Consider the following 10,697-nt stretch of genomic DNA (forward strand, 5'->3'; position numbering starts at 1 on the left):
TTAAAAAAAAAGTTATTTGTAGATGGGAGATGTGCTTTCACGTTTGTTGGGGGGGGGGCAAGTTTTCATACTAATAAAATTTTGAACTATTAGAAAAATGAGATTTGATAAGAAAAATGAGATTTGAGGATTATCTGTAGAGTTTAACCTCATTCTCCCCCACACTCATTACTAAAGATCTAAAAATGCATTCATAATTTGAGAACTGCAGATAAATACAAACTGGTCTTCTCCATACTTGCCCACTAAGGAATTACTCATTTTTTAGGAAACACCTATGGAAAGGGAAGGAGAAGGGAAGGGAAGGGGAGAAGGGAAAGGGAGTAGAGGGGAGAGAAGGGGAGGGAAGAATGGAAGGGAACAAACAAAAACAAATACCTAATGAGTTAGGTGATTTAAGGATACACATTATAGCCTTAGCTAGAGAAAAATAATTAAATGGCTTTTTAGTCTACTTTGGGAGTCTGGGATCTCCAGGCGAAGAGAAAAACGTTCCAGTTTAAACAAAATAACAGAAATGTTCAGCCTACCAAAAAAACAGAATTCATCACTTGCAGTGTGGGGAACGCAAGGACTGTATCAATAGGAAAAATAAATGGTGTATGTAATGTCTGGAACAGAAAACAAACAGGAAATACTTCAAAAGGCCAAAACTGCAAATACAGATTAACAACGTATGAAATTAAATACTGGGCAATGCACCTGTTAAAGGAAAAGAGAAACAGATTATGAAGTCTCAAGAATTCAGCGTTGGGCCAGCCGAGTGGCTCAGTTGGTTAAGAGCTCGCTCAAGAGTGCAAGCTCTGAGCAACAGGGTCACCGGTTTGATTCCCAGCCCCAGCTGAGCTGCCAACAGGTGGCAGGATAGCTCAGCTAAAAAAAATATATAAAAAAAAAAATTCAGTGTTAAACACTACTTCCTGCTCTGGTGTGCTGTCAAGTAGAAAGCTTGGGTCTTGGCTTAATCCAAATTGCACAGTACTTAAGTAGGTGAACTATTAATGTCTCTCACTCAGTTTCTTATTCTGTAAAATGGATAGACCACAGCTGTGTTATGGGTCTCAAATAAAATTGCACAGAAGCTTTGTAACTTTAAAGTGCGGCACAAATCAGAGAATCCCTTTTCACCTTCACATTAATTTGACATGGAATTTATTTCATAGCTGGGAATAAGTTATTTCAGGTACACTGATACTGAAAATGTGCTGAGCATGGTGAAACAAATTCAGGTAAAGACAAAGACAACTGTGGACATTTAGCTGAAAACAGATGACCCTGAAGCAAGGGACTGAAAGGGGTACGCACAGGTAGACAAAAATGCAGAAACTGGACAAGTCAAACCACAAGAGAACATGTTCACATAAACACATTATCAATAAGAAGATAATGCCACCGGTATTAACTGTCAACCACTTAAGAGTACCAAGCAATGGCATTTGTCCAAATCCATCTACCAGCACACCCTAGTGTGTGAGCTTTAATCATAGCTTTTTGGCACACTACCACCTAATAAGATACTTTAAAAAAAACATTTAGCAACTTGCCAAATACACTGGCATATTCGGCCTTTTTAATTGGTAAACAAACATGTAACGAGTTGAGATAATCAAGTGAATGTTTAGCCTTCTTCAAAAATAAGATCCAGAAATTTTACTTTATCAGCCTGATGTCTAAAGTAGATCACGAATCTCTACTTGATGTTATTTATAGTGGTTAAGTCAACGATCTCGGGAAAGAGAATTCTTTCCAACAGTGAGGGATTCTATAGTCTTAAATTCTTAAGCTAAATTAGCGAGGATTTACTACCATGGAAGATTAAAATAAAAGGACAGAATGCCTCGATTAGGTTTATTACGCGGTACTAACGAGCAACTTCCAAGTACCGAGAGCCGGACCTAACGCCTGTGGCCGCCAACCCGCACTGCCTCCCCCAGGACGCGGGTGCAGTCCACGCCGGCTTCTCGCACAGGGAGACGGCGGAAGCTGGCCGGGAGTCCCCACTGCCCGGCCGGGGGCCCACCACGTCCATCCCCCGCGGCCCGCGCCCGCCACCCGGCCTGCCGGTCCGCGCGCCACCCGCCGCGCTCACCGCGTTCTTCTTCTGCACCATCTTGTCCATCTTCTTAGCAATGCGGACCACCTCGTCCTCCATGGCTCCGGCAGGTCTTCACCGCGCCCTGCCCGTTTGGGACGGGATATGGGCGAAGCTGGGGCAGAGGCAACAGCAGGACACGACCTCGGGCGCTCAGCGAACGCAGCACTGCTGCAGGCCTGGGCCTAGGCCCTTTCTCACAAACCAAGCCGGCAGCGGCGGCGGCGGCGCGGTGGCTCCTCCCCCACAGGCAGCACCAATCGAGTTCCGCGCGCGCCTGCAGGCGCTACCAACAGAAAGCGGATCGCTGGGAAGGGGCGAGCCTAGGCGCCCACCAGGCGGACGTGGCGTCGGTGTTGTGGCTGGGAAGACGAGCGAGCTAGGCGGCCGGCAGTCGTAAAAGCTGGCAGGCTGCAATTCCGACTTTTGCTGCGTTGGGCTCCGGCCCCGCATCCACAAAGAGAGAGTTGGAGTTTCACCCCCGCGCCCAGGTAGTCAGAAAGAGCCGGGTTTAGAACACACGGAGCTCTGAACTGAGGTGGGTTTGGAGAATGGACTGTTGGCGGTTTTTAAAGTCAGTCGGAATCCAAGCATTTTCTCCGTGGTAGCCTGGCTACTTGGAAAAATAGGCTCCTCCCATTCCCCTAAATAATCCATTCTATTATGGATTACATCGGTTTAAGCTTTCTGTTTTTTAAAATTCAAATAGTTTGTAAGCTCCTTTAGGACTGAGACCCAGTCTTAAACGTTTGCTTTCTGGCTCAGAATGTTGGGCACAGTATTTTGAATATAGTTGAATAATAGTTGACAGAAACGTTCACATCAAAGAAATAAATAAGGCATCTCCTTCTGAAGATCAGTGAGAAAGTTGATATCCTTAAAAATTATGGCTAACAACACAAATACAAGGTAGAAAATTGAAATAGCTGTATTTTTTATACTGGAGAGGCACCTTCAATAGATCATTCCCCAATTACACCTTTTACTACCACATGTTATTTGCAGACATATCCCACACCAAATTTAAATATTAATCAAAATCTATCACCTAATTGTAGGAAAAAGGGGTTCTACGGAAAGTAACTGCACAGCGTGATCTGATAAATTCCTAACTGGGCAGTTCATGGTAGGTAGTCAAGCCCCAGGCCTGTGACTTCTTTAGTAAAAGGTTTTAAGCAAGGCCTGTCCATTATTCTTGTGTATCTAGAGTAAGACCTTTGAAATAAGCAAAACCCCCTCAAAGAGCCCATACTCTTGTTAACTATCCTGTAATCCTTGCTTTCTCCCACATTCATGTACTCTTTCTTATGTTCCCTCCTTACTGTCAAATGCGTAAAAGAAACTACAAAACTATTATTCTGGGGAGGATTTGAGATCTTGCTTCCCAGCAATTGTCAACAGTTTTGCCTCAAATAAACTCTTATAAAAATTCTCTACAGTTTTGGGCATTTCTTACATCCACATACATTTACTCTAATAATTGTCATTTCTTTTCCCAAAGAATCAGTGTATTATTTATGTGGTAAAATACATCACATTGTCAAATGAGAAAACTAAAACAGTTTAGTAATGAATATCCTTTATCCAAGGGAAAACAATCCATGGATTGGGGTNAATCAGATAGGATGACAGTTGCACAAATCTGTGAATAAACCCAAATCCATTGAATTGTACACTTTAGAAGAGTGGATTTTATTATATAGCTCAATAAAGCTGTTATAAAAAATTGTTCCGTTATTCTAAATTTTACTTTATGCTAAACAATCTAACCCTGATATGAAAACCAAAGTGTTTTTTTCAACCCAAGTATAACAAAACAGAAATGCACACATTTTAGAATCCCAATTCCTAGGAAGTTCTAGCACCTAATCTCAACTTCTCTCCCTGCAATTTCATTCCACTCAGCCCTGAGCCTTCAACGAAAAATAAAAATAACCTCAACACGACTCTCCACGAACTTGATTCTGTTATTCCCTCACTCCTCTTTCTACAGTCTAGTGTAATAAACTCTTTATAAAGACAATTCAGGATTTTTAGCCATTCCCATGTCTTAGGCACTGGCAAGAATTTTATATTCATCTAATCTTTACTAAATTATTTCCAATTTACCACCAAGAAAAACATGTTAAAGATGTTTAAAAAAGTTGCCTAAGAACACACAGCTAAAGTTCAGAAGAGCCAGAATTTGAATCCAGATTAGGAGTCAGACTTGCTTATTGGCATCAAGTCAAAATGGTAAGAAAAAACAGCTATTACTTGAAAATTTGAAACTAACGTATATGGTTCATCATGGCCCTGGGTGCATGTAAATTCTGCTAATACTGTTTAAGATCAAGTATACCCATGGGGCAACATTCTGGGTAGTACTAAGTCAGGATACTGATTGGGTATTCAGGGAAACCCATCTGCCCCAGAACAGCAAATACCCTTACTTCCTGGTCTTAATTCACTGAAATGTACCCACTGTCAACCACAAGAAAGAATACACCTGTTGAGAGAAGGACTCCTGTGGTTAGTCAGGCCCAATGTCATAACCAGAGTTTAGCAGCCCTTGTTTACAGAGGCCTCTTTCACACACTACATCCCAGGAAAAAGCAGCAGATTGACCTGCCAAGCCTCCTGTACTGTGTTCCTGCTGACTAAGCAGACCCTTATAAAGAAGCTCCTGACATTGTATTTCAGCCAATGGGATCCAGACCTTCTTTGTCCAATTAGAGCTGTGCAGTTATATCCTGGTTTGCATCTTTACTGACCACTCAGAGCAGCTCCATAATTACCAATCAGAACAATGCAATTTGGACCAATCAAACTGCAAATCTGGAGTCCTTATTTGGATATAATTAGACCAACTGGGAACCGGAGGTGGGCACTTTTCTCTATAGAAGACAGCATCCCCTTTGTCTTAGTGGAGCACATTTTTGGTTTCTACCCAAGACTGTGTTTCCAGGTTTGCAAGCTGTTTGTTTCACTAGCGCTGTTTCACTCAAATAGTTTTCTCCCTTCACTGCATCCCAAATTGGGGATTCCTGTTGGACTGGATTGGTGGCAGCAGCCTTTTGTTGATACCATGCAAGGTTCGAAAACAGATGCAAGGGTCTTCTACAGAGGCACTGGAGTTTAACATAATACCAGCTTTGAAAAAAACAGATTTAAATACACCACTTCATTTGGCCACTATCTAGCTATTTGGCTTAGGACAATTCACTTTCTAAATATTTAGTTTCCTAATTTTTAGGATGCGGGTAATACTTACCTTGCAGAACTGTCAGGAATAAATGAGATAAGGTAAGTATTTAGCAGAACTCTTGGCTCAGAGTAATAGCTCAATAAAAGGTAGTTTTTCTTATTACTTAAATGTGACACCTACAATTTTATTAAAACAATATCCATTACCAGCACTTAAATTTGTCAATTCAGAGGACAATTATTACTTTTCAGGCAAAGTTTATTTTTTCATAGTATAATAATAATAAAAACAGCTCACAGAGAAAATATGGAAACAAGGGGAAAAAAAGGAGAAACAAATCTACCATAATCCAACAACCTCCAAAACTTCCATTAAATTATTGAACACTTAAAAAGTTATTTGTAGGGCCAGCCGAGTGGTGCGATGGTTAAAAACTGACTTGGGACGCCAGAGGGCCCCGGTTCGGATCCCACATATGAGGGCCAGTGACACTGCCNACTGTCTGATCCACTTCTGATCTAGGATCAATTAGAAATGAAGATTAAAAAAAAAATCACACTTTTAGAAGTCCTTTATAAAACAGGGTCTCCCCTCCTTAGGCTTATATAATGCTGTCTGTCACATATAAAGTTTAAGTTGTTTTCCAAGTAGAAGCAATAGATTTGCATTAATTTCATCACTCTCTACTCAGATCTCTTTGGTGATAATGGAGTTAGAGATATAGACTATGGAAGGAAGAAAAAGCTAAATAATACTCATGGGATAAAACTATTACTTTTATCATACACTGTGTTCTAACTAAATATGATGAATATTTAAATTAAGGTTCTTTAAAAGAAATAAACAACTATAATGATTGGAGTGAGAGAAAAAAGCAAAAAACAGATTATCATATATTCATTCAGTGACAAAAACTTGAGTGTTACTATGTGCCAAGCATTGTGTTAAATACTTTAAATATATTATTCCATCTTCACAGTAAACCCTACAGAAGCAGGTAACTTTATTATCTCCATTTTACAGATGAGGAAATTGAAACCCAAATAAGTTAAGAAACTTGCACAAGGTCATACGATTTTACTAACTAGAAAAGGTGAGATCTATCAAGTTCTGTCAAATTACATTCTGTTGCCTCTCAATAAATACTCATTAACACTCTGCCAGTTCTGCTCTGTGCTGAGGATACAGCAGCGAGCAAGACAAAAACACTTTTTGACTTCCGGGAATTTAAACAAACAGAAATCTTTGGGTATCTTCTTCAAATCCTCAATTATACAAAGAAAGAAACTTAACTCAAAAATGGAAAGTGACTTGCCCAAGGTCATACCAATGGGTCATATAAAAGGACAGGAACTACAGTCTCCTGATCCTTATACAATTGCTCTTTCCATTCCACAGGTTCATGGGTGGCAGTTCTGCTCTGTGAACTTGGGTGAACAGCATTCATTACCAAACAAGAAACTACCGTCTAGCTTTTCTCAATCATCACCTGCCTCTAAAGGTCAAGTCGATTAGATTGCAGCATCTCCTAGAGATAATGATGCAAGAGAAGGAAAGATTCTACCTTAACTTCCAGAGTCAAATTTAGTTCAGAGTACTGGTTGAAAAATAAACAACAACTCTCACACTACTTTATTATACCTGTCAACGGAAATAAGTATTTTACAAAATATGGTATTCAAACCTGTACTGAGCCCCAGTATATGCAAGACTGTATAAGATACAAACATCCTTCTCGTCGAGGACATGTAAGGAGGAGGGAGCAATAAAGAATATACAGTTCAGAACACGGGCTATATATATGACAGATTTAGATTCAAATCCATGTGCTGTCATTTCCTAATCATAAGATCTTGGGGATGTTATTTGTCCTTTTCAAGCTTCAGCTTTATATGTAGTTATGCACAATATGCTGACCTCAAATAGTTAAAATGGTCAGTCAAATGAGGTGATAGAATGCATATGAAGTGGAAAAATAAAGTGCCTAACACATAGGAGATGGTTACAAGGATTATAAAGATATTTTAAAAATTATCTATTTCTACCATAACAATTCTCAAAGAGCCATAAGCTAGAATTTTAAGTGAGCATTATTTAAACTCAATCGACTCAAATACAAACACTTCTTAGGAACAATTATTCTGAAATTGCAAGGTTTAAGAAATTAAGATGTTCTTTATTTCTTCAAAAAAAGAAACCCTAAATTGTAAGTACCTGATACTAACCATTGTCACCCCAATAAATTCAATTAAAAAAAAAGAAAAAAAAAGTACCTGAGTTACAGCTCAACAACATCAATAGACACTAGGAATTATAATTTTACTATGTGATCTCAAATTTGTAGTTAGTCCACACAGCAAAAGTACAAGCAATAGAAAAAAATATAAATTTGACTTCATCAAAATTAAAAGTGTTTGTACTTCAAAAGATACTATGAAGAGATTGAAAATACAACCCACAGAATGGGACACAATATATAGAAATCCCATCTCTGATAATAGTCTAATGTTCAGAATATAAAGAATTCTTTTTTTTCCCCCAGCTAAATTTGTTCTTTTTTATTAGGAATGGGCAATTCTTTCCAAAAGACCCACTCTGCATGTTTCTGCTTACACATGGCCAGCCCTAGAGAAACCTTCCCATGATAGGCTTTAAATCAGTCACCAATATTCCTTGGGGCTTTCCTTCCTGTGACCAAGGTCTCTCAGCTGCCATCCCGACTCCCCCCGCGGCAGCCCTGGCTTTGTGTTTCCCTTCTGGCCGCTGACAGAGCAAGAATTCTTATAACTCAATAATATACTGAAAAAATGGGCAAAGGATCTAAACAGATATATCAAAGATACAAGGTGTGATCAAAAACTACAGTGAATTGTTTAAATTTAAAAAATTTATTACAGTAAAAGACACATTGCCATTAATCCCCCTCAAAATACTCCCTCTTGCTTCGATCACACTTATCCCATCGTTCTTGCCACTTTCTGAAGCAGTTCTGGAAGTCCTCTTTCATGAGTGTCTTTAGTTGCACTGTCATGGNATAATAATGAGCAAAAATGGATGTTAATTACATCTACAACTATAACATGAAGTTAAAATATCTGATTTATTTCAGTTACAACCATAAATACTACTAATACAACTATGGTTTACTGCCTTCATAATTGAAAGAAATGTTCAATTTCAGTTAGACATTAGTAAAAATAAATACGTGATTTTTTCCCAACCATATTCATGCATCCCTATCACTCTCCCCTAAATTCTAACTTAATGGAACAGAAATACCAAAGGCAGCAGTCGTGAATAATAAGAAAGGTGTAGTAGAAAACAGCCAGATTCATGTTACTATTTACTTTCCTTTTTAAATTTTTGACTTTTGTTAAAATTTTATTTTTATGTTTTAGTCTTGATAGAACATTAAAATAAGACTTCGGTAATGAATCTATGCAATGTCTACTAGACATCTGATTGTGTACAGTTGGCTAATGCAAAAAAGGGAGAAGAGAAACACCTTGCCATCCTTACCGCCGAGGCTAGCTAGCTAGTTTCATGCTGGCAGAAGCTACTGATGACAGACCAAGAAAGTGAAATCTTGGGAGATCAAATCAGGCCCAAGAGTTCATCTTCCTTTCACAGTGAGACTTCACTCCGATTGCAATCTTGGAGATTCAGGTCTTATTCTTCTTGAGAAAGACAACATTTTTCTATAATGGCAACTTAGTCGATAATTGACTTATGGTACTATCTTTAAAAAAAAATAGAAGTTAATAATGGCTTGAAATATAACAAGACAGTACAAAAAAACTTATATTGGTATTGAAAATATTTCAAGTATTTTACGACAATTACCTATTTAAAAAGTATGACATATTTTAGCACGTACCTGTAATAATTCCAGAGTCATGGGAATATTCTTAAGCTCCTTCAGCAAATCCAATGCTCCAGCCTATAATATAAGTAAAATAATTTCATATTGAATTTCCCAGATAGTAAAGCAAGAACTAACTAGAGATTTAAATTTATGTTTTCCTATCCATCACTCACTATGGNCTAAAACTAATTGTGTTGAGCATATTATAATGTGCTTGTTGGCCATCTGTACATCTGGAGAAATGTCTGTTCAAGTTCTTTGCCCAATTTTTAACCGGGGTCTTTTTGTTGTTGAGTTTTAAGAGTTCTTTATATGTTCTGATAGTAGACTTTTATCAGATATGATTTGCAAATATTTTTTCCCATTTTGTGAGTTGTCTTTTCACCTCATTTTTTTTTTAGGTGTATAAACTATTTATTAACAGACAAAGCCTACAGATTTATTTTTCAGACAAACCCACAGTTAGGCCTCGGGGGCCAGTGGTCTTCATGTGCTGGCCTTGAACATGAAGTCCCCAGAAGTGGCGCAGCCTTCTGTGGGCCCGGATTTCCTTCAGCCGCTCCAGGTCTTCTCGGAACTTGTTGTCCAGAGCATTGGCCAGGATCTGGCTGTATTTTCCGTCCATCACATTCTTCTGTCTGTTCAAGAGCCAGTCTGGAATCTTGTACTGGCGTGGATTCTGCATAATGGTGATCACACGTTCCAGCTCATCCTCAGTGCGCTCTCCCGCCCTCTTGGTGAGATCGATGTCTGCGTTCCTCAACACCACGTGAGCATATCTTCACCCGACACCCTTAACTGCAGTGATGGCAAAGGCTATTTTCCGCCGCCCATCAACATTGGTGTTACGTACTCGCAAAATGTGTTGGAACTTCTCAAGGATCACTAGAGACATGGCAGCAGCCCCAGTGGCGGCGTGTAGGCCTCCTGTGGAAAAGCTCACCTCTTGATAGTGATCTCTGACACGCAAACCTATTTTATCGAAGTCCAATTTGTCTGTTTTCTTTTGTTACTTGTACTTTTGGTGTCATTTCTGAGAAAACACTGCCAAACCCAAGGTCATGAAGATTTATCATTGCCATTTTAACAACATTAAGTCTTCCAGTTCATAAAAATGGAATGTCTTTCCATTTATTTAGATCTACTTTAATTTCTTTCCACAGTATTTTGTAGTTTTCAGTGTACAAATCTTTTACCTCCTTGGTTAAATTTATTCCTTGGTGTTTTATTCTTTTGAATACTATTGAAAATGAAATTATTTTCTTAAATTCTTTTTCAAATTTTTCATTGCTAGTGTTTACAAATACAACTTATTTTTGTATGTTGATCTTGAATCCTGCAAATTTGTTGAGTTTACTAGCTCTAATTGTTTTTTTCTTGTTTGTTTGGGTTTTGTTTTTATTCTTTAATAAGATCATTGCATCTGGAAAAGAGTTTCACTTCTTTCTTTCCAATTTGAATACATTTTTATTTCTTCTTCTTGTTTAATTGATCTGGCTTAAACTTCCAATACAATATTGAATAGAATAGTAAAAGCAAGAATCACTCTCTCA

The 10,697-nt window shown here is 38.5% G+C and overlaps 1 pseudogene; it reads right to left on the reverse strand.

The window, feature by feature from the left end:
• Positions 1–9,554: 9,554 nt before the first annotated feature.
• LOC109378338 (40S ribosomal protein S18 pseudogene) lies at positions 9,555–10,196 on the reverse strand (annotated as a pseudogene).
• Between the last annotated feature and the right edge of the window lie 501 nt (positions 10,197–10,697).

Source organism: Hipposideros armiger, unplaced genomic scaffold (genome assembly GCF_001890085.2).
Source record: "Hipposideros armiger isolate ML-2016 unplaced genomic scaffold, ASM189008v1 scaffold_1884, whole genome shotgun sequence".
Classification (NCBI taxonomy): Eukaryota; Metazoa; Chordata; class Mammalia; order Chiroptera; family Hipposideridae; genus Hipposideros; species Hipposideros armiger.